Below are 6,823 nucleotides of genomic sequence, written 5' to 3'. Positions count from 1 at the left end.
CCTTGAGAGATGGGAAACTATAAACAATCGAACTTTTTCTCGACAATGAGCACGAAATTTTTTTTTAAGTTTCCCTTGACGAATTTACTTACAAAACAACCCTCTAGTAAAAAAAAGTTTTCAAAAAAAATGATGTACTATTGTACATTATGTCATCTGAGATATTGTACGTCTGAGCCCGGATGAATCATACGTAATGAAAAGTGCAAAAAATAGATGTTTCTTTGAACATTTTTTTCTTTCAGAAAACTAACTTTCATTGAATAAGTTTCACTCTACTGCTTGTACAAAGAAAGATAATGAGTGATTTATTGTTTACTAGTAATGGCCTATTTATAGTTTATATGACCGAGCTTCATAAATTTTGAAATAATTTTAAATAATTTTTCCACATGATTCAAATTTTACTGAGGAATTATTTCTCTGGGACATGTATATTGAGCGGATTAAAAATGACGTACAATTACACATTTTGATGACGCATATATAATTTACATTACCGACACTAATACATTTCAATTTGTTTGCATGTTAGTTTTCACTAATGAAACATGTTTTTTTTTCTAAATATCTAATCTCTGGGTACATTAAGAGAGCAAAAAATTATTTAAAATTGACTTTTAATGACTCATTTACATTTTCGTGAACAAAACTGACACACTTTTGAGAATTTTTTCGTTTGAGATTTTCTTGAAAAAAAATTGTCGCCTAAGGTTTTGCTCAGAGACTTGTATATTATGAAGGGGAAAATGAGTCTCATTTTAGTTTGCGTAATTCTTTAAGTAGTTTTGGATGAGTTTTAACTTACAAAAAAAAAATTTAATGAGGGAACTTTCCCCGATACTTGTACCTCAAGTGGAATAAAACGATGAGCATTGGCGTTTGCTAACTTGTACATACGTTATATGAAAAGAACTAATGCAAAGTAATTAAGTTTTTGAGAACTTTCACCAAAGAAAGAAATTTTTATTTGATGAATTTTTCACTGCGACTTGTACAATAAGAGGGAAAAAAAACGATGTACAATAAACTTTGATGACTCATATTATTTTTTTTGTGACAAAAACTAATACATTTTAAAATAACCTTTCGTTAATTTTCAGAAATGAACTTTTTTTTACTTGTAATTTTCACCAGGACTTGTTCATTAAGTAGAAAGAAATGATGTACATTTGACCCTTTCTTTCACATATACTCATATTTATCTTTTTTCATACAATTTTAAGTTTTTTTGTTTTATCTTTCAGATACAAAACAACTTTATAGAAAGATTTTTTCACTGTAACTAGTCAGCTAAGAGCAAAACGATGTACTTATGATGACTCTCACAAAAATTTAGATAACACATGATGACACATGAAACAACTTTTACATGAGAATTTTTTTTGTTCTGGTCTAGTTAATATAGGAGGGGGGGGGGGGGTGATGTACAAGCAAACTTTGATGACTCATTTATTCTTTATGTAAACAAAATTGATATTTTTTTCAAGTATTGTTTTATTTTAAGTACGAAACAATTTTCTCTCTGGAACTTAAGAGGAAAAAAATTGACGTACAATTGACCTGTCGGGATTCATAGATATTTTGTATGGACGAATATGACAATTTAAGTATTTTGTTGGTAGAAAAAACCTCAACCCAACAAATTTTCCAATAGATTTGTTAATTAAGAGAAAAAATGAGGTACAAATGAACTTTGTTGACTCTTTTTTGAAACTGTTGAAGTTTTTCTCTATAACTAGAACATTAAGAGGAAAAAGATGTGCAAGTTACATTTGATGACTCATATATCAATTATGTCATCGATATTTTTTATAACATTTCTGTGTTAATTATCACTAATTGAGCCAGTTTTCCCTAAGAAATTTTTCTGTATGACTTACGTTAAGATTAAAAATTACTGACGTTAAGATTAAAAGTTAAGATTAAAATACTGACGTTAAGTAAAATACTGACGTTAAGATTAAAAGTACTTTTTATGAGCAGTATTTATGTTTTCCTAAAGTAGTTCTCTGTTACTTTTCACTAATTAAACAACTTTTGCTTTAGAATTTTTTCTCTATGACTTTTACATTAAGAGGAACAAAAAAATGTACAAATGACCTGTGCTGACTCATATATGCTTTATGTGAGCTTTATTTAAATTTCTTAAAATGGTTTTGTGTTAACTTTCACTAATTGAACAACTTTTAATTAAGAAACTTTTCTCTATATGACTTCTACGTTAAGAGGGAAAAATGATGTACAAATGACCTGTGCTGACTCATATCTAATTTATGTGAGCTTTATTTAAGTTTTTTAAAAGTAGTTTTGTGTTAACTTTCACTAATTAAACAACTTCTTCTTTTTCCTAAGACGATTTCCTCTATCACTTGTACATTTAGAGGAAAAAAAATGATGTATAAGTGACCTGTGCTGACTCATATATAGTTTATATGAGCTTAATTCAAGTATTTTAAAATTAATCTTGTGTTAATTTTCACTAATTTAACAACTTTTACTTAAATTATTTCCTCTCTGACTTATACATTAGTAGGACAAATGATGTTCAAATGACCTTTGATGACTCATATATGGTATATGTGAGCAACATTAAATTTTCTAAAGTAGTTTTGTGTTATCTTTCACTTATTTAACCACTTTTACTTAGGAAGTTATCTTCTATCACTTGTACATTAGGAGTAAAATTTTGATGAACAATTGGTCTTTGATGACTCGTATATTTTTATGTGAACGTTATTTAAGTTTTTTATAGTATTTTAATGTTAATTTTTACTAATTAAATTATTTCTACTTAGAAAAATTTCTTCTCTGACTTGTTCATTAAGAGAACAAAAAATGAGGTAAAAATGACCTGTGCTGAATCATATATACTTTATGTGAGCTTTATTTAAGTTTCTTAAAGTAGTTTTGAGTTGATTTTCTTTAATGGAACAACTTTACATTATGAAATTTTACTCCAGGACTTGTACATTAATAGGAAAAAATTGATATACAGGTGACCCTCGATGACTCATATAATTGTCATGTGAGCAAAATTGATATTTTTAAAAGAAGTTTTGTGTTAGTTTTTACTAATGGAACAACTTTACCTTATGAAATTTTTCTCTAGAACTTTCAAATTGAGAAAAAAAAATGATGTACAATTAACCTTGATGACACATTTATATGTTATGTGAGCAAAACTGATGTTTTTTAAAGTAGTTTTGTGTTAGTTTTCACTAATGGAACAACTTTTCCTTAAGAAATTTTTCTCTAGGACTTGTACATTAAGAGGAAAAAAATGATGAACAATTGACCTTTGATGACTCATATATATGTTATGTGAGCAAAAGTGATGTTTTTTAAAGTAGTTTTGTGTTAGTTTTCACCAATGGAACAACTTTTCCTTAAGAAATTTTTCTCTAGGACTTGTACATTAAGAGGAAAAAAATGATGTACAATTGACCTTTGATGACTCATATATAAAGTATGTAAGCAAAATTGATGTTTTTTAAAGTAGTTTTGTTAGTTTTTACTAATGGAACAACTTTTCCTAAAGAAACCTTTCTCTAGAACTTGTACGTTAAGAGGAAAAAAATGATTTACAATTAACCTTTGATGACTCATAAATATGTTATATGAGCAAAATTGATGTTTTTTAAAGTAGTTTTGTGTTAGTTTTTACTATTGGAACAACTTTTCCTTAAGAAACTTTTCTCTGGGACTTGTACATTAAGAGGAAAAAAATGATGTACAATTGACCTTTGGTGACTCATACATATGTTATGTGAGCAAAATTGATGTTTTTTAAAGTTTATTTGTGTTAGTTTTCACCAATGGAACAACTTTTCCTTAAGAAATTTTTCTCTAGGACTTGTACATTAAGAGGAAAAAAATGATGTACAATTGACCTTTGATGACTCATACATATGTTATGTGAGCAAAATTGATGTTTTTTAAAGTATATTTGTGTTAGTTTTTACTGATGGAACAACTTTTCCTGAAGAAACTTTTCTCTAGGACTTGTACATTAAGAGGAAAAAAATGATGTACAATTGACCTTTGATGACTCATACATATGTTATGTGAGCAAAATTGATCTTTTTTAAAGTAGTTTTGTGTTAGTTTTCACTAATGGAACAACTTTTCCTGAAGAGACTTTTCTCTAGAACTTGTACATTAAGAGGAAAAAAATGATGTACAATTGACCTTTGATGACTCATATTTATGTTATATATGCCAAATTGATGTTTTTTAAAGTTTATTTGTGTTAGTTTTTACTAATGGAACAACTTTTCCTGAAGAAATTTTTCTCTAGAACTTGTACATTAAGAGGAAAAAAATGATGTACAATTGACCTTTGATGACTCATACATATGTTATATATGCAAAATTGATGTTTTTTAAAGTAGTTTTGTGTTAGTTTTCACTAATGGAACAACTTTTCCTGAAGAAACTTTTCTCTAGAACTTGTACATTAAGAGGAAAAAAATGATGTACAATTGACCTTTGATGACTCATACATATGTTATGTGAGCAAAATTGATGTTTTTTAAAGTAGTTTTGTGTTAATTTTCACTAATGGAACAACTTTTCCTGAAGAAACTTTTCTCTATAACTTGTACATTAAGAGGAAAAAAATGATGTACAATTGACCTTTGATGACTCATACATATGTTATGTGAGCAAAATTGATCTTTTTTAAAGTAGTTTTGTGTTAGTTTTCACTAATGGAACAACTTTTCCGGAAGAGACTTTTCTCTAGAACTTGTACATTAAGAGGAAAAAATGATGTACAATTGACCTTCGATGACTCATATTTATGTTATATATGCCAAATTGATGTTTTTTAAAGTAGTTTTGTGTTAGTTTTTACTAATGGAACATTTTTCCTTAAGAAATTTTTCTCTAGGACTTGTACATTAAGAGGAAAAAAATGATGTACAATTGACCTTTGATGACTCATATGTATGTTATGTGAGCAAAAGTGATGTTTTTTAAAGTAGTTTTGTGTTAGTTTTCACCAATGGAACATTTTTCCTTAAGAAATTTTTCTCTAGGACTTGTACATTAAGAGGAAAAAAATGATGTACAATTGACCTTTGATGACTCATATATATGTTATGTGAGCAAAATTGATGTTTTTTAAAGTTTATTTGTGTTAGTTTTCACCAATGGAACAACTTTTCCTTGAGAAATTTTTCTTTAGGACTTGTACAGTAAGAGGAAAAAAATGATGTACAATTGACCTTTGATGACTCATATATATGTTATGTGAGCAAAATTGATGTTTTTAAAGTACATTTGTGTTAGTTTTCACTAATCGAACAACTTTTCCTTAAGAAATTTTTCTCTAGGACTTGTACATTAAGAGGAAAAAAAAATGATGTACAATTGACCTTTGACGACTCATACATATGTTATGTGAGCAAAATTGATGTTTTTTAAAGTTTATTTGTGTTAGTTTTCACCAATGGAACAACTTTTCCTTAAGAAATTTTTCTCTAGGACTTGTACATTAAGAGGAAAAAAATGATGAACAATTGACCTTTGATGACTCATATCTATGTTATGTGAGCAAAAGTGATGTTTTTTAAAGCTTATTTGTGTTAGTTTTCACCAATGGAACAACTTTTCCTTAAGAAATTTTTCTCTAGGACTTGTACATTAAGAGGAAAAAAATGATGTACAATTGACCTTTGATGACTCATACATATGTTATGTGAGCAAAATTGATGTTTTCCGTCTACCTTGTTTTGATCCGTGGATGAGTTAGATAGGTGGAAATGATGGAGGAGCTACATGAAGACAAAAGAAGTCTTTTAACTTACTTTCCAAAAGTATTCTGTTTTGAACCACTCCTCTTGCTTAGGGATGCGCTCTGATGATAGACAAACAAAATGCTGTTCCTCTGGTTTCCAGTTGTTCTTTTTTGCTTCCTGATTTGTTTTTGAAGCGCTCGGACTTCAAACAAAGTTTTTTCCGTCTTTTGTGTCTTTGTATTCTCTGCAACCAAAGTGGCAAGATGTTGTTACACCCAACTTCTTCTTGACACTACTGGTTTTTCTGATAGATCCTTCAAAACTAAAAACAAGATGTTTCTATACTTTTCGGATTCCTCAAGGACCTAACTTCTTAGTATAACTTCAAACGATGATTTCTTTTCAAATGATGAATTAACCTGATTTTATCTGCGAGGTAGAAGTTACTCTCAACTTGTGTTCTTTCTACTCGACGATTGTCTTCCCTGTCAATTGGTCTTTGCTGGACAAAACAACAGTTGATGAGGTCAAAATTTTAGTAATTTATTATCTTTCAGAATGCTTTTTTTGTTCCTTTTTTATATAAATTCTATTGAAGAATCAATTACTTCCTTTTATCGTGTTCGAACTTGTTGTTTTCGGATACGAATTTCGTCAAAATGTAGTACGTCTGAATCATATGGCTTATTGTGTAATAAATGAAAGGGAAGTCTTAACAGTCTGAGACAGACGAGTTCGAGTTCGAGTTTGAGTTTGTGTTCTAAAAATAGCCCTTAGGTAATAATTTCATCAGAAAGTAGAACGCTTCCTACCCAGACGTTTCACATGTAGTTAAAAAACAAAATCCTGCATACGCAATACCATTACATAGATTATTCACATTAGACACCCAGATTTCTGCTACTGCGCAAAACAGTTCACTGGATTTATAGCCCGCAAACGTTTGTATACAAACAATCTTCTTCACAGGGTTTAAATATCCCTCATATACTTATCAACTTGTGTGCTTCAAAGTTGCGTATGCAGGAGTTAACCCTGATTACGCAATACCAATATATAGTTTATTCACATTAGAAGCC

This window comes from Convolutriloba macropyga, chromosome 4, assembly GCF_964194025.1.
Source record: "Convolutriloba macropyga chromosome 4, txConMacr16.3, whole genome shotgun sequence".
Taxonomy (NCBI): domain Eukaryota; kingdom Metazoa; phylum Xenacoelomorpha; order Acoela; family Convolutidae; genus Convolutriloba; species Convolutriloba macropyga.
The sequence above is the reverse complement of the archived record's forward strand: the minus strand, read 5'-3'. Positions refer to the sequence as shown.